At 42.5% G+C, this 25063-nt stretch overlaps 1 protein-coding gene across 1 annotated transcript in view; it reads right to left on the reverse strand.

Annotated features, from left to right (window-relative positions):
• The window catches only part of LOC124756001 (glycine receptor subunit alpha-1-like), a 188146-nt gene that overhangs the window by 74113 nt on the left and 88970 nt on the right, over positions 1–25063 (reverse strand). The window lies entirely within an intron of this gene.

A 25063-nucleotide genomic window follows, 5' to 3' on the forward strand; every position in this document is an offset into this window, starting at 1 on the left:
CAACAATGACATCCAAATGATAGTAATTGTGTTCAGAACAAAATTATGCAGGTAAACAACAGTGCAGAAAGCAATGCTGTGCCAGTTAACTATAATAGAAATAAAGGAAACAGTAGTAGGCCGAGGCAGGAAAACTAGTTCCCGTCTATGAGGACACTGGCGCTCACCAGGCGGTTACTTTTCCTAAGCCAGTAATTACAATAATTGGTAAGACAGACCAGAATACTCAAACTGAACATGTGGATGAAGGGTCGGTAGCATCTAAGGATACAGCAGAAATATTAGATCACTCACAGTATTTGATAGATACCGTGTTGGAGACGCTTTCTAAGTGGGAAGAGGAAGAGAAGGCGCAGCAGTGTAACAGTAGGGAAGAGCTACAAAATACTGAATTGTCAGGTGAAGAAGCAGAAGAAATTCATGCTTATATTTACAATGAGGATGATGTGTTCGTATCTAAAGTGCCTGTGCAGGATGTTGATACTGTACTAAAAGTTTTTGGGCAGGAGGTAAGTGAGAATGTAGAGGATAGCCTGTTGGGGGTCGATGAACCCAGTAGCTGTGACCAGTTGTCACTAGAGAAGGAACCCGACGATAATAGGGAAAGTGGTTTAGCTGTAACTAGTGTTATGCCCGCCTGGAGGCGCAGAATCGCTCAGACTGCAGTAATTTGGGTCATGTTCAGCAAACTAAATGTAATGAAGTCGTGCGGTGTTTCGATTTGAAATTAATAGACCGATTGGAAAAGGCAGCTGGAAATGTAATTCAGGAAACCCCTACACACTTTGACCTAAATGAAATGAAGACAGATGTCGATCACTTTAGTTGGAGACAAATCCAAAAGGAACTATTGGATGAGTTTGAGGAACCGCCTGTACAAGCTAAAATAAGCCACCCTATAATAATAGTGAATATGTTGGGTATCAATGTACGTTGTCTCTTAGACAGTGGAAGTGAGGTGAGTGCGATATCTCAGTCCTTCTTTGATGCGTTACCTGGTAAAGACAAGCTTACAGTAATGAGGGTATCAGGACTAAGAATGATTGGTGCTACTGGCAAGGTGTCAAAAACGGTAAAACAAGAAGCTTTGCTGCCCTTTAACATTAATGGTAATTTAATTGATCATCCACGCTTAATCGTAAATAATCTCAGTATTGAGGTTTTAACTGGCATAGATTTCTTGTCGAAATATCAGAGTGTTGTTGACTTTGAAAGAAGCCAGTTAAAAATGGTCTTGCCGATAACCAGAGTAATTACAGTACCTTTTAGTGATAAACATGTAGTAACTAATGATGAAACTTGGGAGCTGCCTATACGAGTTCTGAAAAATAGGAGATATTGGGACGAATGTTTTAATCTTAGTAAATACCAAGGACCTTTCAGGGTCATAGGAAAACCACATGCCAATGCATATAGGCTAGAGTACCCTAAGAGTAAAAAGCTGGTAGGTCTCAGGAACGTGATCGACCTAAAGAAGTTCATAGGTAGTGATTGAATTCTGTAGGGAGGAGGTTGTTCTGTAACCTCTACATAGTGTGGCAGCTGTGCAGTCCCAGCTGTGTGAGATCTTCTTTACATTTCAGGTCTCACTCACTCTTCATCTTTCCTATCCACAAAAATTTCGACCTCTTCTTTCCAATATGAAAATTTTCTGAAACCAATGAATTCGCTAGGGAGGAGGTTGTTCTGTAACCTCTACACAGTGTGGCAGCTGTGCAGTCCCAGCTGTGTGAGATCTTCTTTCCTTTTCAGGTCTCACTCATTCTTCATCTTTCCTATCCACCAAAGTTTCGACTCCTTCTTTTCAATACAAAAATTTTCCGTCATGGCTATCAAGCCATGAGTTCTGTAACCATTCTATCCACCGATTAGTGAAGAAAATACCTAATGTGACAAACCTAACAGTGACATAAACAATAGAGAAGTATGATGTAATTAAGATACAAATGTATTTGAGTAACAAGTATGTATTGAACCCTGGTAATATTATAAGTACAAAGTTGTTGTCTTATTGGAAATGGTCCACCAACAGTAATTTAAAAAGATATACGAATTCGTGTACAAACATGATCTGAAGTGGCAGTGAAACCTATTGTATGCTGTAGAGCTAACTAATTAATAGTAAAAGAGATTGCTTAGTGTTATGAAAATTATGCAAATAAGTTGTAAAAATTAACTCACCTTGTGTAGCAAGGAATGGCAGTGTAATAGAATTGAACAGTGTTTGTGGTTGAGACGTGAAGGAGACGTCCCTGAAGTATTTATAAGATTGGAGCTGGCCATTATTTTGGTGTAGTGTGTGACAGGACACACCTACACGTATTGAGGTTATGAGTTGGAGGCGTGAATGCGACCATAGGTACCCTTATGTTAGATGAGACAGAGCAGCTCACGGTGTCCTATAGGTTTAAGGAGTTTAGCATTACGCTCGTCCATAATTACTTAATGCATTTTAGTGGTAGGTCGAGAGAGACTACCTGTGGTTTCAGGCTCCGATCGAGTGGAAATGGATTGCCACATGAGCAAACTGATCAGCTGCAATACACTATAGATATGGAATAAATGTGCAGACGTGAAACATTATTTATAGCTCAGCATAAATACACTTCGATGAAGTAAGTACATAACTGCAGATGTGGAACTGACACAACAGCAGAGGGCCAATAAGTGGAGTTAGTAGTCAACTAAACGTAGTGTGTTTTGAACACACAGAACTGTACTATTACCACAAGTTACTCACAGGTACAAATATACTCATACTATCTCTAAGAATAAGGTAATCGAAGATGAGTCAGCTAAGTAAGTAAAATACAAATGTATCAGGAATGTACCGCATTGGTTCATTGTTCCGGCCCAGAAATAATAAATTGAGATTAAATAGGATTCATGATTGTATACCTTGAGCATAAATTTTCTCTAGTACAAGACTAAGGGCGTTTTGAACCATTTGTTTACCTATTTTATGACAGTTAAGTAACAGCGAGAGTAAAATTGAAAAAGTTCTGTTAACTTTGTTCCAGTAACATATTGAAAGATAAAATGTATATATCCCCATTTAATTGTGATCCATCCTTAGATATTAAGTGAACAGAGTCTGAGGCACTCTTTTTGTTTGTTCTACAGGACAAACCAGATAATGGCAGCCTGGTAGCTGCGTGAAAGCGTGGAGTGACTTGAACACAACTCACAGTGACCCCTCCCCTTTCCCCATGTAATTTCGAGTGAACGTGAAGGACGCACACCATAGCAACTTCCCCTCCTCTACCCTTGTGAATGGAAGTGTAGAACGCAAGCCAAAGCGGCTACAACCACGTGTGTAAAAATGAAATTGTTATGAGTTGTGAAATTCTCTTTCAGGTTTAGAAAAGACTGCTAAGATATATTTATCTGTTTGTGTATCATGAATACCTGTGTTATTTTCTTTGAATTTGTGTATGTAAAAATGTATTTAACGGATTTAAGATTTTCATAATTTTACATATTTTTATGTGTTTGTTTGTCTAAGGCAATATGTATGCCAAAGTGTTTAATTGATTTTGCTTAAATTCTGAGGGATAATGTTGCTTAAGAGGTAGTGAACATGCCAACAATTTAAATAATTAAAGTAGGAAATCAGTTTTCTTTCAATGTTTCTATATGTTTACATTTCAATTTTAATTTTCATAGGGAGTTAAGCTGTACTCTTGCTTCCCTTTTTGTAATTAAATTTTTTCCCTTCATTAACATTAAAAAAATTTAAGTAGAGGGTGATGTAGGGAAGCAGCCTACTCACGCCATAATAAATTCACATCAGTCTTTCCATTGTGTGCCAGCCAGTCTGCTGTAACTAGCTCTGATGTCATAAATGTTGCGCAATACTTTAAAAATCAAGTAAATAACCTGAAACGTTTCTAGCATGTCAGGAGTAATACTAAATCAACATGTGTTGAATGTCAGTTCAATAACTTTAACCATTTTCGAAATTTGGATGTTTTTCTGTAAAAATCATTGGCGCAACAGAAAAGAGCTAGAGACCTAAAAAATTTATATTTAGATTCCTTTTTCATAATAATTTAATAGAAACAGTACTTTGGATCTCACAAATTAAAATTTTAGTGGAAATTCATGATTTTCTGGTTTTTGTCTTAAAAATTAAGGAAGCAAGATAGATTAAGTAGGCTAATAAATAAGGCTAGGATGTTTATATTTTAGTAGAATGGAGATCCGCTATAATCATAAAGATGTGAGAAGTTTCAATTGAATAACTATAAAACTATAGCGATAGCGTATCTCCAAAGGGCAAGTTCAGAGCTCGTCTACTGCATGTAGTGTAATTAAATTAATTCTCTCGCGCAAAATATTTGACTTAGCCACGTCAGACTTTTATTATGATTACTTACCTGCGTGCTGAATGCACGTTTAAATTGAGAGCTTCATCGGGCATCAGCAAAGGAAGCGATGATTTATTCAATAACTTAAAGTGGTGCATTACTAGCGCAGCGGCTAGTTGGGAGAGCCGATTTGATCAGGCGTTCCCTTAGCCGTCCGCACCGCGGCTCTATATATAAGAACGCTGCACGAGGAAGGAAGGCCCCAGTTCTCTCCAGACGCTGAACAGCACACCACCTGTGTCGGGAGTCACGTCGGTATCATTGCTATAAACAGCCTCGGATGCCATATTAAATTAATCGGGATATGCGTAACCATGAAATCATTTTCGAGTGAAGTGTTAATTCTGGGATGGCTTTAATGATATACACTCCTGGAAATGGAAAAAAGAACACATTGACACCGGTGTGTCAGACCCACCATACTTGCTCCGGACACTGCGAGAGGGCTGTACAAGCAATGATCACACGCACGGCACAGCAGACACACCAGGAACCGCGGTGTTGGCCGCCGAATGGCGCTAGCTGTACAGCATTTGTGCACCGCCGCCGTCAGTGTCAGCCAGTTTGCCGTGGCATACGGAGCTCCATCGCAGTCTTTAACACTGGTAGCATGCCGCGACAGCGTGGACGTGAACCGTATGTGCAGTTGACGGACTTTGAGCGAGGGCGTATAGTGGGCATGCGGGAGGCCGGGTGGACGTACCGCCGAATTGCTCAACACGTGGGGCGTGAGGTCTCCACAGTACATCGATGTTGTCGCCAGTGGTCGGCGGAAGGTGCACGTGCCCGTCGACCTGGGACCAGACCGCAGCGATGCACGGACGCACGCGAAGACCGTAGGATCCTACGCAGTGCCGTAGGGGACCGCACCGCCACTTCCCAGCAAATTAGGGACACTGTTGCTCCTGGGGTATCGGCGAGGACCATTCGCAACTGTCTCCATGAAGCTGGGCTACGGTCCCGCACACCGTTAGGCCGTCTTCCGCTCATGCCCCAACATCGTGCAGCCCGCCTCCAGTGGTGTCGCGACAGGCGTGAATGGAGGGACGAATGGAGACGTGTCGTCTTCAGCGATGAGAGTCGCTTCTGCCTTGGTGCCAATGATGGTCGTATGCGTGTTTGGCGCCGTGCAGGTGAGCGCCACAATCAGGACTGCATACGACCGAGGCACACAGGGCCAACACCCGGCATCATGGTGTGGGGAACGATCTCCTACACTGGCCGTACACCACTGGTGATCGTCGAGGGGACACTGAATAGTGCACGGTACATCCAAACCGTCATCGAACCCATCGTTCTACCATTCCTAGACCGGCAAGGGAACTTGCTGTTCCAACAGGACAATGCACGTCCGCATGTATCCCGTGCCACCCAACGTGCTCTAGAAGGTGTAAGTCAACTACCCTGGCCAGCAAGATCTCCGGATCTGTCCCCCATTGAGCATGTTTGGGACTGGATGAAGCGTCGTCTCACGCGGTCTGCACGTCCAGCACGAACGCTGGTCCAACTGAGGCGCCAGGTGGAAATGACATGGCAAGCCGTTCCACAGGACTACATCCAGCATCTCTACGATCGTCTCCATGGGAGAATAGCAGCCTGCATTGCTGCGAAAGGTGGATATACACTGTACTAGTGCCGACATTGTGCATGCTCTGTTGCCTGTGTCTATGTGGCTGTGGTTCTGTCAGTGTGATCATGTGATGTATCTGACCCCAGGAATGTGTCAATAAAGTTTCCCCTTCCTGGGACAATGAATTCACGGTGTTCTTATTTCAATTTCCAGGAGTGTATCTTCAGTTTGTGTATGTCGTTTTTTCACGTGCCATCGCGGGACAAGCATTCTACCATTATTTAGCGTGGTGTTTGATGAACATTATCATCAAATTATGGCGAGCATTCACTTAAACCTTTAATTTGAACAGTTATAGTTGCCTCAGCGCATTAGACTCTGAACTGCTCTAGTAGTTGGATTGTGTGGATTCTTTTTTTTTTTTCATCTGTGACTTTCAGAATATAGCGAACGTTTTTTTCACGATCGTTTTTGATTATGAATCTCAGACAATCTCCTAATTCCTCAGAGCTATAAGCTGTAGCTATAAGTGTATTTCTCAGATGAAGTGGACACTAGGAATTCTAATTACAGGTTTCACGTTTTGCTAATCACTTTCTGGTTGTCAATATTGTAATTAGAGAGCCAGTGTTGAGAAAGGCAAAAGACATCATAAATAATAGGAACATTTATATAACAATTAATTCCACCCGCCGCCCCACATATGGTAAAATGGCAGGGAATTGCATCTTTTCTGCAGTTACATTACAATTCTACATTATATTAACAATCAATCCACCAGCCACACCACAATTGGTTCATCAGCTGGGAAATTTTTCTACATTACAAACCAAACGTTATGTAATTACATTCATTCCACCCGCCGCCCCACACGGCCATTTGATTGTTGTAGCTGATGCTTCTCTCAGGGCTTAGTCGAAGATCCTTATGTAAAACTAAAAGAGAAGATAATAACGATAGTGGTACTTTAGGTCAAGACAAAAAGTTAAAACATAAATTTAAATACATTCCCATAATATATAGAAAGAAGTTATCGGACAAAATTGAACGCTACTTCCGGAGTCAAATGTAATTCGTTCATTTAAAATTTCTAATACGCTTAAGTCTAAGTTAAGACACGAAATTGAGATGAATGATGACAAATAAAATAGAACGAGAGTTTACAAAAAATGGTTCAAATGGCTCTGAGCACTATGGGACTCAACATCTGTGGTCATCAGTCCCCTAGAACTTAGAACTACTTAAACCTAACTAACCTAAGGACATCACACACATCCATGCCCGAGGCAGGATTCGAACCTGCGACCGTAGCGGTCACGCGGTTCCAGACTGACGTGCCTAGAACCGCACGGCCACACAGGCCGGCGAGAGTTTACAAACTGAACTGTGGTGAATGCAGTGGTTTTTATGTGGGACGGATGGGAAAGTCATTTTGAACATGATTTAAAAAACATACTAGTACTCATAACAAAACCGCTTTCACATATCATATCAGAGACACAAAGCATAGCATTTCTGATATTTGTCGCTCCATGATAGTCTTGCGTGATGTTCCCGAATGGGAAAGATTAGATACCTTAGGAAATCTACGAATTTATAGTTATAAGGAAAGATCTCCGAATTGTTTGTTGAATGACCAATTAGAGTCTTATGAGAAAACGTTTTTACCATTTTTGATAATCTTTTGTGATTTGTTTTTATGAAATTTCTCTTGTCGTGATGAAGCGATTCTATAATCTCACGAAAGTTGAGTTCTCCTTGTTTCTTCGATATTGATTTGCTTTCGCTCATATACTGGAACTGGAGAAAGCCCACGCTGGATACACGCAGTGTTTCCTCTTGGTTTGACGACAGGTACCATAGCTCTTTGGCGTCGAACTTTATTTTGTGCGCTAATATCACATATCACGTAGACACTGGGCGACATACTATTAGGTTGTGACATTTATGCTCGCAGTTTGTTTTTGTGTTAACTAAATTACAGAGTGTTTAGAAATATCAAACATTAAGACATGACAAGTTTTTTGGACTATGCTATGCATTCCTTTTGTTCCTGTTAGTTCCCTTTTCACAACTAGGCCGCGAGCACTAAGCTAATACCTGAACATCATGTGGCAAGTTGATAGGTTAATAAACCCTGAATAATGTATAGCAAGCTACATGGTCCTAATTGCATAGCCGTTATAACTGTATGGTGCAGCACATTTTATTTTTATTGTATTACATAGCAATTGCAGGATGCAGTATTTATTCCTGCGTTCTTGTCATCTGTGTCTTTCATACCTTGATCACTATGCTAGTACCTAAACGTCGAGCTGCATGTCGATTATGTAAATATTGTGATTATATTTAGGTAGCTAAGTGATTTCATTGCATGGTTTCTGTACGTGCAGTGATAGGTTAGTAGTAGTTGTCAGAGGAACACTAGACGTTCCATTTGTAGTTCCTCCATGTTTGCTCAACTACACCAAGGTACAAAATGGCATTGTATGTTTGTTGAGGCTTTTTGCTGTCTGCATTTTATGACACATATATTTTCTTTTATATTTCTTTTGTAATACAAACTTGCAATATGACTGACTCACTACTTACATATTGAATGGTACGTTGAAGGTACACTGATTTCAGTTATGTTTTTAAGGTGCCTCAATTTCTGTATAATATTAATTAATAATTGTTATAGCAAAATAAATATAATGTACTCTGATTTGGATTATTTATTTATTGTATGTCTGCGTGTAACACTCTTCGATAGATGGTTTATGTTTATATGTTATATGACACAAGTAATGGGGCAACAGATGTGCGAGGACAATTTGTTGTTGTTGTTGTGTGGGAAGGAGACCAGACAGCGAGGTCATCGGTCTCATTGGATTAGGGAAGGACAGGGAAGGAAGTCGGCCGTGCCCTTTGAAAGGAACCATCCCAGCATTTGCCTGGAGCAATTTAGGGAAATCACAGAAAACCTAAATCAGGATGGCCGGACGCGGGATTGAACCGTCGTCCTCCCGACAATTTGTTAGTGCGGGTTGCCTACTTAAAGGGCAAGTATACGTTCAGGGGAAAATCTTATTCTCCTTTGATTGACAGGTCCTTAACCTGTTGTTCTCTTAAGAGGATTATGACCCCCTGGGGATAATCCTTTCTTTTGTTTGACAGGTCGTTAACCTATCATTGCCTCACCCCTCCCTCACCTCCCCCCTCCCCCAACACCTCAGGAAACTCCAAAGCCCCTGCCCTCCCTGACACAGATACACTGTCAGTTCTGAGTTACTTAAATAGCCCCATCTCAGTCTGTCAACTTGATTGACTACTTAATTAAACTCATCAATTAATTAACCCCTTCCCCTCTGGTAAATCCCTTCACCCTCCTCTCCCCTTTCCCCCTCCCCTACCTGGAGATCAGGAGAGAAACGATCTAATGACAGGGAATTCAATTACATAGCAGAAGCTATTATGTTTATTTAAAAAAAAATCAATTTTCAGGGGTTGGATCTCTCTTGGCTATTATTATCTGCTCTTTGGGAAGATGCAGATCATGTACAATACGTCGAAAAGAAGTAATTAAATCTATCACTTTTTTATCCCTATCACACAAGGAGCATGCCATGAAAGACCCATCACACGTAATTACACTGTTAAAAGCCTTTAGATTGCGAAGCTCGCATCACCAGCTGTCCACTGTCCCACACAGAATGCCAGCTCATGCTACCCATGCAGACTGCCCAGTCAGACTGCACCAGGGGCCTCCACAAAGTGACACATCCGTCAGTGGCTGTGCCACGCGCCAGTGTCCAGGAGGAGGCTGCTCAGGTCCTGCGATTGACAGATCAGACATCATGCTAATCACAGAAAAAAAAGCATCTGAGAAATTCCGGTCAAATCACGTTCTCTCTCTTTCTCCTCCAGCAGCATCCCACTGCTGGGCCTACACACATCATCGGTCTTGGTCGGACCGAACTGCAAACAAAGGAGCATTTATCTGGTAAAGCCCTGTGGAATACCAACACATCTGAGAACTCCTTTCAAGGCAAATGGCTGATTGGGAATCGTTCCAGAAATACTGTTGAAGTCAATAAACAATTCACATACATCTTCATCTACATTTATACTCCGCAAGCCACCCAACGGTGTGTGGCGGAGGGCACTTTACGTGCCACTGTCATTACCTACCTTTCCTGTTCCAGTCGCGTATGGTTCACGGGAAGAACGACTGTCTGAAATCCTCCGTGCGCGCTCTAATCTCTCTAATTTTACATTCGTGATCTCCTTGGGAGGTATAAATAGGGAGAAGCAATATATTCGATACCTCATCCAGAAACGCACCCTCTCGAAACCTGGCGAGCAAGCTTCACCGCGATGCAGAGCGCCTCTCTTGCAGAGTCTGCCACTTGAGTTTTTTAAAATTCTCCGTAACGCTATCACGGTTACCAAATAACCCTGTGACGAAACGCGCCGCTCTTCTTTGGATCTTCTCTATCTCCTCCGTCAACCCGATCTGGTAGGGATCCCACACTGATGAGCAATACTCAACTATAGGTAGAACGAGTGTTTTGTAAGCCACCTCCTCTGTTGATGGACTACATTTTCTAAGGGCTCTCCCAATGAATCTCAACCAGGTACCAGCCTTACCAACAGACCGAGCGAGGTGGCGCAGTGGTTAGCACACTGGACTCGCATTCGGGAGGACGACGGTTCAATCCCGCGTCCGGCCATCCTGATTTAGGTTTTCCGTGATTTCCCTAGATCACTTCAGGCAAATGCCGGGATGGTTCCTTCGAAAGGGCACGGCCGATTTCCTTCCCCATCCTTCCCTAATCCGAGCTTGTGCTCTGTCTCTAATGACCTCGTTGTCGACGGGACGTTAAACACTAATCTCCTCCTCCTCCTCCTTACCAACAATTAATTTTATATGATCATTCCACTGCAAATCGTTCCGCACGCATACTCCCAGATATTTTACAGAAGTAACTGCTACCAGTGTTTGTTCCGCTATCATATAATCATACAATAAAGGATCCTTCTTTCTATATATTCGCGATACATTACATTTGCCTATGTTAAGGGTCAGTTGCCACTCCCTGCACCAAGCGCCTATCCGCTGTAGATCTTCCTGCATTTCGCTACAATTTTCTAATGCTGCAACTTCTCTGTATACTACAGCATCATCCGCGAAAAGCAGCATGGAGCTTCCGACACTATCTACTAGGTCATTTATATATATTGTGAAAAGCAATGGTCCCATAATACTCCCCTGTGGCACGCCAGAGGTTACTTTAACGCCTGTAGACGTCTCTCCATTGATAACAACATGCTGTGTTCTGTTTGCTAAAAACTCTTCAATCCAGCCACACAGCTGGTCTGATATTCCGTAGGCTCTTACTTTGTTTGTCAGGCGACAGTGCGGAACTGTATCGAACGCCTTCCGGAAGTCAAGAAAAGTAGCATCTACCTGGGAGCCTGTATCTAATATTTTCTGGGTCTCATGAACAAATAAAGCGAGTTGGGTCTCACACGATCGCTGTTTCCGGAATCCATGTTGATTCCTACATAGTAGATTCTGGGTTTCCAAAAACGACATGATACTTGAGCAAAAAACATGTTCTAAAATTGTACAACAGATCGACGTCAGAGATATAGGTCTATAGTTTTGCGCATCTGCTCGACGACCCTTCTTGAAGACTGGGACTACCTGTGCTCTTTTCCAATCATTTGGAACCTTCCGTTCCTCTAGAGACTTGCGGTACACGGCTGTTAGAAGGGGGGCAAGTTCTTTCGCGTTCTCTGTGTAGAATCGAATTGGTATCCCGTCAGGTCCAGTGGACTTTCCTCTGTTGAGTGATTCCAGTTGCTTTTCTATTCCTTGGACACTTATTTCGTTGTCAGCCATTTTTTCGTTTGTGCGAGGATTTAGAGAAGGAACTGCAGTGCGGTCTTCCTCTGTGAAACAGCTTTGGAAAAAGGTGTTTAGTATTTCAGCTTTACGCGTGTCATCCTCTGTTTCAATGCCTTCATCATCCGGGAGTGTCTGGATATGCTGTTTCGAGCCACTTACTGATTTAACGTAAGACCAGAACTTCCTAGGATTTTCTGTCAAGTCGGTACATAGAATTTTACTTTCGAATTCACTTAACGCTTCACGCATAGCCCTCATTACGCTAACTTTGACATCGTTTAGCTTCTGTTTGTCTGAGAGGTTTTGGCTGCGTTTAAACTTGGAGTGAAGCTCTCTTTGCTTTCGCAGTAGTTTCCTAACTTTGTTGTTGTACCACGGTGGGTTTTTCCCGTCCCTCACAGTTTAACTCGGCACGTACCTGTCTAAAACGCATTTTACGATTGCCTTAAACTTTTTCCATAAACACTCAACATTGTCAGTGTCGGAACAGAAATTTTCGTTTTGACCTGTTAGGCAGTCTGAAATCTGCCTTCTATTACTCTTGCTAAGCAGATAAACCTTCCTCCGTTTTTTTGTATTCCTATTAACTTCCATATTCAGGGATGCTGCAACGGCCTTATGATCACTGATTCCCTGTTCTGCACACACAGAGTCGAAAAGTTCGGGTCTGTTTGTTATCAGTAGGTCCAAGATGTTATCTCCACGAGTCGGTTCTCTGTTTAATTGCTCGAGGTAATTTTCGGATAGTGCACTCAGTATAATGTTACTCGATTCTCTGTCCCTACCACCCGTCCTAAACATCTGAGTGCCCCAGTCTATATCTGGTAAATTGAAATCTCCACCTAAGACTATAACATGCTGAGAAAATTTATGTGAAATGTATTCCAAATTTTCTCTCAGTTGTTCTGCCACTAATGCTGCTGAGTCGGGAGGTCGGTAAAAGGAGCCAATTATTGACCTAGCTCGGTTGTTGAGTGTAACCTCCACCCATAATAATTCACAGGAACTATCCACTTCTACTTCACTACAGGTTAAACTACTACTAACAGCGACGAACACTCCACCACCGGTTGCATGCAATCTATCCTTTCTAAACACCGTCTGTACCTTTGTAAACATTTCGGCAGAATTTATCTCTGGCTTCAGCCAGCTTTCTGTACCTATAATTTAGATCACGTGATCGTGATGTAGGGGATATAAGGCGAGTGCAATAGTTCATAGCTCCCAGTTGCAGTCAGTCTCTGGAAGAAGAAGAACCATGAAGCATCATCAGCAGTTGTGATTCTCATCTGCCTCTCCATCGCAGATAAAGCGTGAAAGTAAGTACTCATTAAATGTCTTTGCTACTATTACTGCATGTAGCAGTTCCCTTTCTTTGTTCAGCTCTGTTTCTTCTTCTTCTCCTTCTTCTTGTTCTTTGTTCACCGACCACTGGAATGTCTGGGCCAGCAGCAGCCATCATCGCCTCGTCAGGACATGCAGCGAACTCTGGCCTATCAGGATCAGAAGCTGTAGCAGCACCATGGGATCCTGTTGTGCACCTAACCGGCACGATGGAGCAGGACAATATGCTGCTATTATCCATTCCACTCTTTGATTTAGAGCCCATGAAGTCCCCAACTCTCAGAACAACTGTGCTGGGGACCCTACACCACATGGTGTGGGTCAGTACTGGTCTCCGATGTATGCACCATCCCAGAACATTCCAATGTTACTGCAAGAACAGAGTGTTCATGTGGCGGATGAGAAGCTGTCGGTTCCTCCCACTGCTCTATTGCTTTTCACTTTAACTTACAATTTAACAGCTAGTGTTCAAAGCGCTTAAATACTGGCATAGAAGCATCAGTGGACAGTGACTGGTGTCTTGTGTTAGAAATTGAAAATGGATCGAGAAGTGATAAAATGTGGTTTGTGGAGTTGGAATGGAATAGACTGTGTCATGCAGAACATTACATCAACCAACAAATGATATCCGAGTATTCTCCATCTCTGGACATTTGCTATGCAGGTCTGATGCGTTCTATAACATCATTGTACAATGGCGTGACATTCATGGTGAGATGTGGAGGTCGATCCATTTATCTACAACATTCCACCATTACAAACTGGCTCATTCTATGGATGATGCTATCCTTTGTGCTGGAAAGACTATTTTTGCTATAAAAGCTCGTGGCACACCAAAACCCGATGTAGTAGGTATCATGGCCAAGTGAGTGAAGCATTAGTATTTTGTTGTTGGTGGCTGGTCCTCTCAAGATGAAAAGGAAGACCTGAAGAAGAAGAAGAATGGATTACTCCTTCCTGATAACATACGAGCAATTATTGTAAGTCCATCCAATTGTGGTAAGGCAAATATCCTCATAACGCTGCTAACACAAATACAGTAGAGCGTCGATTATCCGGACGTCGGTCAATCGAACGACCGCTTAACCGAACTGTGTACTCTCTCGCACCTGTTACTCTCCCATCCTACCGTCCATCATCCCCTTCACTCCCAAACCAAGTTTCTCACAGTAGTCGCCGCACTGGGCCACCGCTGGCGGAACATTGTTTCTAATGGGGCCTTCACAAGGCGCTGCTGACAGGCCAAGCCGCCAGTCGCTGTTTTTGGCACTGGTAGTAGAAATAGCGGCAGTATCAAAGCTGTTCACAGCAACAGCTGCGCCAGCTTAGAGTTCAGGCTTGCCGCTCCACGCAGTTTGAAGGATTGCGCGCCCCCAAGAAGGGCTTCTCACGGTGCAAACAGCCACCTTCTGTTCTCTGTTACGACCACTTGTGTGCTGCTGCGTGAAGAAGTGAACTTGACGATATAAAATGCTTAAACGTAAACGTGTTGTCCTTTCTATGAAGGACAAGAACGAGATTATTACTATATATTCCTACTGAAGTTGCCTTTGTATGTTACTTTGTAATACTAAAAGAGAATGAATAAATTTACTGTACATTACTTCTTTTTGGCAAATAAACATGTACAGTTAGATTATCCGAACAAACCAGTTTTCCAAACACCCATGTCCCCCAATTACTTTGGATAATCGACGCTCTACTGTATATGGAGTCTGATTTGAACATGTCTTTGTATTTTCAAAAACACTGTTTCAACCCAAGTATGAGCTACGACAGGAGATACTGCACGATGTAAAAGCCGTTACATAAACGACATCCAGTGAAAGTGGTGATATCCCCCGATATGAAAGAGTAAAGCCAAACACCGTGGAAAACCAAGACCAAATTTGAAAATATTTCTGTTTCGGTCGTCATATAGGTGCTGATGTATTTTATCTATGTCAAACATACTTCAGAATCCCGAAACAGTTGGTTAGGAATAACGGAAACCTCATAATAGCCTTCAAACAAGACAATCTGAATTTAAAATACATTTACTAAGCACATGTAGGAGCTGACATGTCGTCCAATGATTTTGTAAAGATATGCCGACTGCTGGAATCATTCACAGTATGAGTTTCTCGTTATTATAAAGCAAGAAAACTGAAAGATGGTGGATACAGGAGAAACTTCCAACAGTTTCTGTGTATACAGCCCAGTAAGAGAGGGGAGTACATCAGTGTAGACTGCACCATGAGCAAATACGCGTGAATGTCTAGCTCTCAACCCGAGAGAATGGGCGTACATAGACAGAACATTCGCTTGTACAAGGATGCGAAAATTCAACGTATGTGCAGGGAGCTAGAGACGTATAACGAGATTCATCCGAGAAAGATCAACACATTAAATGAGTTAGTTAATGAAGTCGATAAGAAAGTAACTGACTTAACTGAAAAGGTCGACGCTATTCAGAGTAAAATAGGTGCAGAGGCTCTTATTGTTGGGAAGGGGGACCAGGCACATAATAAGAGGAAGAAGAGCGGATATATAAAGCCTCATGCTGCAGAGACGTCTGATTAGTTTTCACCGAGATGTCAATGAAGCAGAAAGTCATTCAGGCGCGGAAAGCCTTTCGAGAGAAACTAAGGTTGCTAAGGTTAGGGCATATGGATCGACAGCAAACGCTGAGACCTTTAAGCTGGGTACTGAATCTCTCGGGAACTCTCAGCAAAAACTAAACCACACGATAACGATGGCGTTACCTCTGAGGAATTCATTATCCGTCACGCCCCTGGGCAGATAGATGGGACATTCGGTGTCATCAGGGGAAGACCGTACATGCTGGGTACGCAGCCAATAAATCTAACTGATGTCACGATACATGTTGGTAACAGGCGGTTTGAGAGAAGATCTGACTTAATGAATCTTATTTTCCTGAGACCCACGACAAACCCCAAAAATTATTCAGTTAATGATTGGGAAATGTGACGTGAAATACTGCATTTGACTGCTGTACATAAGATCGCAAATAAGTCAGAGCAACAATAAGTGTAATACAATTAAAAAACCACTGCTGAAGATTCAAATTCAGTTCATGCATTTTTGGGTCAAGACTTAATTATTTCATTCTGTTTCGAGCAGTCTACAACGATGATCGGTCATAGCTCCTTGAATTTCCGTGGATGAGTGGACACCCTCCTCCTTCTTCTTCAACACTTTCTTAGTAAGAAGCACGAAATCTCGCGTACATGTCATATGCTGAACTGTATACATTTTCATCCCACTGCAAGTGTAAATTGTCATATGGGTAGAATTCTAAATTCGGGTAGACTCTTGCATTAATCAACTTGCAGCTGTCTAGCACATTGGAATCATATGCTATATTCCCTTTCCATCAGTCTGAAACGCAAGTATGATCAATCTAGGCGTCTCTAGATGCGAAGAGGTTTTAATAACACATGTTTTTCCTTATATGGCAGGTACAGGACGGCTGATTGCTGTGTTCTATCACTTGAAAGTCATAAAACAGCCGTTGAGTGCACCCACGTTCATAATGGAAAATAACCATGTTTGTCTGGAAATCGATAGCACTGGGCACTCGAAAACCTCCCACGAGCGGAATGTTAGTGATAGATATGTCCCGGAATTCAGAACTTTTAAAATCTTGAGATGCTCCTCGTCTGACGGACTGATCTGAGGCATTGTCCATACTTTCTTGCTGACTGTGATCATATTCTCGTCTTGAGTTCCTTGAATTGTATGAGATGTTATCCGTCGCACTCCATACCAGAATGAGTTCCTGTTTAGCTCTCATAACAATCTGCCTCACGTCCTCAAAGCAGCCCATAACCATTTTTAGAGGTATGCAAGCAGTAAATCATTTGAACTCTGCAACTGTTCCATCCACCGGATCGTCTATAAATCATCCTGTATTTTCTAAACCGTTCAAATCCATGGGTGATCAGAGACGTATGTTTTGTGGGTTGACATTGCGTGTACGCTCGATCTCAGAGCCATTGAGTCCATAGCGCATATCTTGAAACAGGAATGCTAAAGCGTTATGTGTTAGCTTGGATCCCATCGTAGCGCTACCGTCGGCTTTCTTGGATGATCCCTCCAAATATATAAAACTCTTGCATGAAAGCACCATTCTCGTTAAAATGTGGTCGAAGTGTAAGGTTTATGCAAGAAGTATTCCTGACGTATAATTCGCTCATCATACTCTATTGGATTGCGGGATTCGATTATTCACTGCTTTATACTCAATATTAATACCATAGCCACTGATCTGTCTGCTTATGAATTTTTTTACCTCATAATATGTGTACGTTTTCTCTTTACCCTGTTACCTCTTTGATGTGTACAATTTTACCCAGGTACTATGTCTGTAGTTTTCTTCTAGCACAAGAGATATTATTTCAGATATGTTTGCTATGTCTCTTTGGAAGCGGACGTGGTCGCGTGTGACTCCTGCTCCCGTAACCCAATTTGTGCTGTATGATAGGCGTAATTCCATGCAACTATTCTATATATTTTGTTATCTTCCATCTTAAACTTTGCCTCCTTAACAGTATTCATCTTCAGAAAAGCTATTATATATATAAAAGTTTCGCATCACCCCGGTTCCCAGAACCAGAACTCCTGAAGACAGACGTTGACTGTGGATATAGTATCACAGAGACAGTACATTTGACTGTTCAAAGATGTTACTAAACCTGCCCAAAGATGCATGAGCAGAGCCTATAAGATGGAGGGTGTCTGGCAGCCGATCAGTCCCAATCATTCCATCAGGAAGGAGGTACACGGTTCGTGTTGTCTGTAGTTCAACCACACCTAAACGGTCAATGCCGCGGTTAGATCACGTCCGCATTGTTACTGTGTGCCAGGAAGGGCTCTCAACGAGGGAAGTGTCCAGAGATCTCAGAGGGAACCAAAGCAATCTTGTTCAGACATGGAGGAGATACAGAGAGACAGGAACTGTTGATGACATGCCTCGCTCAGGCCGCCAAAGGGCTACTACTACTGCAGTGGATCACCGCTCTATACGGATTATGTCTCGGAGGATCCCTGACAGCAACGCCACCATGTTGAATGATGCTTTTCGTGCAGCCACAGGACGTCTTGTTACGATTCAATGTGTGCACAATAGGCTGCATGATGCGCAACTTCACTTCCGGCGTCCATGCCGAGGTCAATCTTTGCAACCAGAATACCATGCAGCACGGTGCAATTGGGCCCAACAGCATGCTGGATGGACCGCTCAGGACTGGCATCACGTTCTCTTCACCTATGAGTGTCGCATATGCCTTCAAGCAGACAATCGTCGGAGCCGTTTTTGGAGGCAACGCGGTCAGGCTGAATGCCTTAGACACACTGTCCAGCGAGTGCAGCAAGGTGGAGATTCCCAGCTGTTTTGGGGTGGCATTATGTGGGGCCGACGTACGCCGCTTGCGGTCATGGAAGGCGCCGTTACGGCTGTACGATACGTGAATGCCATCATCCGACCGATAGTGCAACCACGTCGGCAACCAGCTTATTGGCGAGGCATTCGTCCTCATGGATGACAATTCGTGCCCCAATCGTGCCTCTCTCTGTACATGACTTCCTTTTAGGATAACGACACCGCTCGACTAGAGTGGCCAGCATATTCTCCAGACATGAACCCTATCGAACATGTGTGAGATAGATTGAAAAGGGCTGTTTCTGGACGACGTGACTAACCACTCTGAGGGATCTACGCCGAATCGCCGTTGAGGAGTGGGACAATCTGGACCAACAGTGCCTTGATGAACTGGTGGATAGTATGCCACGATGAATGCACGCATGCATAAATGCAAGAGGAATTGCTACTGGTATTAGAAGTACCAGTACACACAGCAGTCTGGATCACCACCTCTGACGGTCGCGCTGTATGGTGGTAAAACTTGCAACGTGTAGTTTTCATGAGCAATAAAAAGAGCGGAAATGATGCTTATGCTGATCTCTATTCCAATTTTGTGTGCAGGTTCCGGAACCGAGGTGATGCAAAACTTTTGTTTATATATATATATATATATATGGGATAAGATTTTTGTAAATTACAACAGAGACGTTTGGTAAAGAACTCTTTCGTTTATTCAGTTCACACAAATAAAATTCAGTTCTTGAGATTACAATTCAGTTCTTGAGCCTACAAAATAGTTCTTGAGGTACACTTTGAGTCTGATATTCCAACGCAGAGATACTTTTAACTTACATGCTACAATAGTAACAGTGGTGAGGGTATTTTTTACAATTTGTTTCCAGTAGCAATGGATGAGAATGTTTACGTTTTTTTATAAATCTTCACTAGAAACTAATGTGGAGATACTTTTACTACAAGTAAATTCCACAGTCCTAGTAGCATAGGTTTTGCAATAATTCTGATTTACTGTGTACGCTTAGAATTTAATTTCCACAGTCCCAAAAACAAAGGTTTTACAATTATAATAATTCTGACGGACTGTAGCTATAAAGATGTACATACACTTAAAAACTAATCTGACATGGATTGCTAGCAGTACGTGAAAATACTTAAATCTATTCTATTTACAAGACGCACGTGGTGCATAGATATATACTTACAGACTGCACATACGTTATGCATGAATAAATATATACACAAATATTTTTTCTTTTTACAGTTTTTTAATATTTTTTGTTTATGCTTATTTTTCAACTTCTTTCACACACGGTGCGCATGTGTATATATTTTTGTTTCCACACATGCCCTGTGTGTGTATATATACACATGTACATTGCACACATAAATAAATAAATATTTACACCACACACACACACACACACACACACACACACACACACACCACCCACCCACCCACCCACCCTCCCACACACACACACACACACACACACACACATACACACAAAATTACTTACACTATGATAAAAGGGCCATACTACTACTCTGCAGACCCACCCTCTCTCTCTTTCTCTCACTCAAAGTCTCTCACCCCTTCCCTCGCAACAAGTGAGTAGTGTGAGTACAGGAGAGTTTCAGCCCCATCATCACATATGGCCCTTTCATTACCACGAGGCGAAAGGCTGACTCTAGACTGTAGCACAGTGTACACCCCATGTCCTCTCGATGGAATACTAGTTTGCAGTACCATATGTGGCGGCTGCAGTGCAGCACTGCTACCACCACTTATAGGCTCTTCAAGTAGTCTTCACCTCCTTGAAAGATCTCGGTGATGGAATGTTTGCTGAGAATGTCTCTATTGCTGCAACATCTTTAAATATGAACACCCTTAGCCCGCCTCTGGGTGGCACCTTACAATGTGCGATATGCATACATTTTTGATCTCAGACCTACAAACTCAACAATCGGCAATACATTTGCCTCGTCTTTCATAAGGCCGATAACCTTCTTGTTCTATGGAACAACATCATAAGGATTATCGGCCATGTATGAGAACCTGTGGAATTCATTACTGTGGTGCCACATTATTTCATGTGGATCGCAGTTTTTCACCCAATAGATGAAGCTATCTGTATCCATATAAAGTAATTTAGGATGTGCGAAATGAGGTTTCATAAACTTATAATGAAAGCGATACATATGGAGTTTGGATGGCTCCAGTATGCACATCCCCACATAAATAGGTTTTGTAAACCCTGCTGCAGTCTTCGTCATCTCCACAGCAACAAATTTCTTATTGAGTATGGTGACCTGCTTAAAATTTGGTCTGGCAATGGATTTTAGTACGCTATAACGCCCATCCCATTCAGTTCTAATAAAAATTTCACGTCGTCCCCTCAAATTCTCCATTGGTTTCGCGAAAACTGAATGATTCATTAATTTATAAAAATCTTTCTCAAAGTCACACGATGCGGAAGATCTCTGTCTCGTATTCAATTCAATATACTCCTTCAACCAGGGGACTGTATGAAGGAAATAACCTGGGCGATTCTAATCATCTCCATTCCCAAGCTGAGACACTGCTGAAGATTACAATAATGATTAATGTATCTCTACTTATTACCCAGTGTTGTCATCAGTTCTGGGGTGGAGCCTCCCCACGGAAATAGGTAAATCGACGTGAGTATCATGCAAACTAATAGGGTATATGAGTTCTGTCTTCACCACATATCCTACATCAGAGCTGCCGTCATACTCCCATGATTTTTCCACCTAATCCCTTTCATTGGTCTTTGGGCACCCATCGAAACTCACTAATCGGCAGTTATTGCTGCATGGCGTTCCCATATAAGTTATTTGTATCCAGGTGTATTATGTAACTCGAATCAAGGGATGCGATGAACCTGTCACCCGTCCATGAGTTATTTCTCTTCGCATGCCTATTGCCACTTTGGCGAAGTCCCCCACAGCTCTCTCGTTCAAGGAAAAGAAGCATGTCAGCATACAATAATGTACTTCATTTTCTTGAGCATTGCGTCCAGAGACAGCACAGGTGATGTGTGGTAAACGGCGGGATCCAGAGAATATGTGGTCATAAATGGGCTCTGGAATTTCTCGAAAACGTCCGCAAGCAAGCGCATGTGTGTCTACGTAAAGCCATGCGTGCTCTCCTAAAATGGAGATGCTGGATTCCTGCCAGACATTCATGGCATGCTCATACTCCCCAAACGCTATGGAGCCGCCTGTGAGGTTGCTGGAGAATGCAGCTATGTTAGGTAACCTGGTTTCGTTGAGTTTTGCCTTTATATCCACATGCTCATATGAGAAACCCCCTTCCTATTCACAAGTTGAAATTTTTCCTTGTCAGGAAATGCAGCTCGAGTGATATGTATATCCTCCAAAGATAGAGTTTCAATGGATTTCTGTAGTGGTGCCTGCATAAAACGTAAGGTATCAATGAAGCAGAGCGTAATTCTTGGCGTCATTCGTTTGGAGAATGAAATGTATTGGTCGAAATCTCTCAGGTAGGGCACTGACCTGATCTTTCTCCATTCTGAAATCAGCCAAGTGCTCAACTATAAACTGGGAGTCATATTTGCTTAAATTATAGAAGAAAACGGGTATATGCCTTGGTAGTTGGCACTACAAACCGCACATATTGTGAGCTTCGCCACGGAACTTCCCCATAGGATGACATTGGTCCCTACGAGAAGTTTCCTGCTTTTATATCTAACGGCAGCCCACAGGTATGACAGTAAACCGCGTTATTGTACAAATCTTCATTCTCCTTCGATTTGATCATGGGAATGTTGTCGCTGTAGAGCTTATCAACCTCTCATGAAGATTTTCGAGCTCAGTAAGAGCCAAACACCGGGATTATCCCGACATAAGATTTGTAGCAGTTAAAACTCGAGTCATAAGACAATAGTATTTGGTATGCTGCCGCAGGTGGTACGTGTTTTTCTTTAAAGGTGGTATGTGAGGTCACCATCATAACAGGTCACAGGAGCTAGGAGGCATTCTAACTCGGCATAAACTAAAAACGGGAATCGCTCCTGATGGGAGCGTTTCTAAACTTCATAAATTTGTATTCCTCAGTAGGCGTAATAACATGTACTGGGTCCTTGCAAGCACAGTCAACTAGATGCGCAGCTAATAACTTGTCTGAGGAAAAATAATTCAGGTATCTTAAACAAATATCCTTTTTACACTTATAGTTAGTTATTCAATCGAGAGAATAGAAGTTGGGACATGTCTTTAATCCAAACATAATGATAATTATCACCTTTAGAGAAAAGCAGCAACTTTACATGCATCTTATGCTCACTGGAAAATTTTGAGAAATGGAGGGGGCTTGCGACAATATGCTTGTCCTGTTAATCTGACTTGCTTTTCTTCTCCAGGCCATAAACATGAAGTGAAATTCCAGTATTATACCCCTCAAATTTAGGTATGATCTGGATCGTGACGGGGAACTCGATACTATCAATGTCATAACACTTATAAATGTCAAGCTGTCTACTGTATTGAGATGTGCGCTCTAGATATACCTTGTAATTTTTCTCATAAGCCAGGACTGACCAGGCAAAGCAAGTCTGATCGGTTTTATTTTGGACAATAGTATACGGCTGTTTATTAGCTTTATCTTTAGGGAGCTTGATGTAACTAGACCTTCCATTTACAGATCATAGACCCGTGTATGGATGTCTAATTATAGTATACGGATAGCACTCAAAGTGGCTTTACGAAACCACTCAGCGACTGACGTACTCCACATTATCACGCCATTTCCCCCCAAAGATAATGAAGACTTGTCTCTTCAATGCCAGAATCAACTTGGGGGGGGGGGGGGGGGGGAGGGGGGTTACTGCGACAGTTCGACACGGAGCACTGCATTGCATTTAATGGTGGTATACCACAGCTCATTGACTAACTTGAGGTGCTTCTTTTCCACGACAGGAAGGCACGTCCTTAGAAAACAACAGGGTCGCAGTACTCTCCTGTGGGTTCTCAATCCTCGTGAACGAGTTTTGGTCCTCAAAGGCGTCTGCAATCACTAAGTTTCTAACTGTGGTATCTTAGAAGAAAGATTACGGAAAGGCAAACCTACGATCCTAGCATTTGTAGACTTAGAGAAAGCTTTTGACAATGTTGACTGGAATATTCTCTTTCAAATTCTGAAGGTGGCAGGGGTAAAATACAGGGAGCAAAAGGCTATTTACAATTTGTACAGAAACCAGATGGCAGTTATAAGAGTCGAGGGGCACGAAAGGGAAGCAGTGGTTGGGAAGAGAGTGAGACAGGGTTGTAGCCTCTCCCCGCTGTTATTCAATCTGTATATTGAGCAAGCAGTAGAGGAAACAAAAGAAAAATTCGGAGTAGGAATTAAAATCCATGGAGAAGAAATAAAAACTTTGAGATTCATGACATTGTAATTCTGTCAGAGAAGAGCAGCTGAACGGAATGGACAGGGTCTTGAAAGGAGGATATAAGATGAACATCAACAAAAGCAAAACGAGGATAATCGAATGTAGTCGAATAAAGTCGGGTGATGCTGAGGGAATTAGATTAGGAAATGAGACACTTAAAGTAGTAAAGGAGTTTTGCTATTTGGGGAGCAAAATAACTGATGATGGTCCAAGTAGAGAGGATATAAAATGTAGACTGGCAATGGGAAGGAAAGCGTTTCTGAAGAAGAGAAATTTGTTAACATCGAGTATAGATTTAAGTGTCAGGAAGTCGTTTCTGAGAGTATTTGTACGGAGTGTAGCCATGTCCTGAAGTGAAACAGGGACGATAAATAGTTTTGACAAGAAGAGAATAGAAGCTTTCGAAATGTGGTGCTACAGAAGAATGCTGAAGATTAGATGGGTAGATCACATAAGTAATGAGGAGGTATTGAATAGAATTGGGGAGAAGAGGAGTTTGTGGCACAACTTGACTAGAAGGAGGGACCGGTTGATAGGACATTTTCTGAGCCATCAAGGGATCACAAATTTAGCATTGAAGGTCAGCGTGGAGGGTAAAAATCGTAGAGGGAGACCAAGAGATGAATACACTACGCAGATCCAGAAGGATGTAGGTTGCAGTAAGTACTGGGAGATGAAGAATCTTGCACAGGATAGAGTAGCATGGAGAGCTGCATCAAACCAGTCTCAGGACTGAAGACCACAACAACAACAACATGGTGTCACTGACCAGATGTCCTTCACTAAAAGGACGAGAGAGCGAACTGCCACTAGCCAGAGGATCATATCAATTACTTATACTACAACTACAACTATGTGGCGCAGCTGCTGCTTGTGGTGATGTGTTGAGTGCTATGTGCTGTACCTCATGAGATCGGCGAGGACGTGTTTGCAGAGGAGAAGGAGGAGGAGGAGGAGGGGAAGACACTGCGGAATTGGGCCAGTGCAAGCAGCCTGCTTGCAGCAGCCCTGACCCACTAGCCTTAGGTAGGGAGGTCCGTGGACGCCAGAGTGGCGCTGAGCTATCTGTAG

This window comes from Schistocerca piceifrons, chromosome 1 (assembly GCF_021461385.2).
Source record: "Schistocerca piceifrons isolate TAMUIC-IGC-003096 chromosome 1, iqSchPice1.1, whole genome shotgun sequence".
NCBI classification, from domain to species: Eukaryota; Metazoa; Arthropoda; class Insecta; order Orthoptera; family Acrididae; genus Schistocerca; species Schistocerca piceifrons.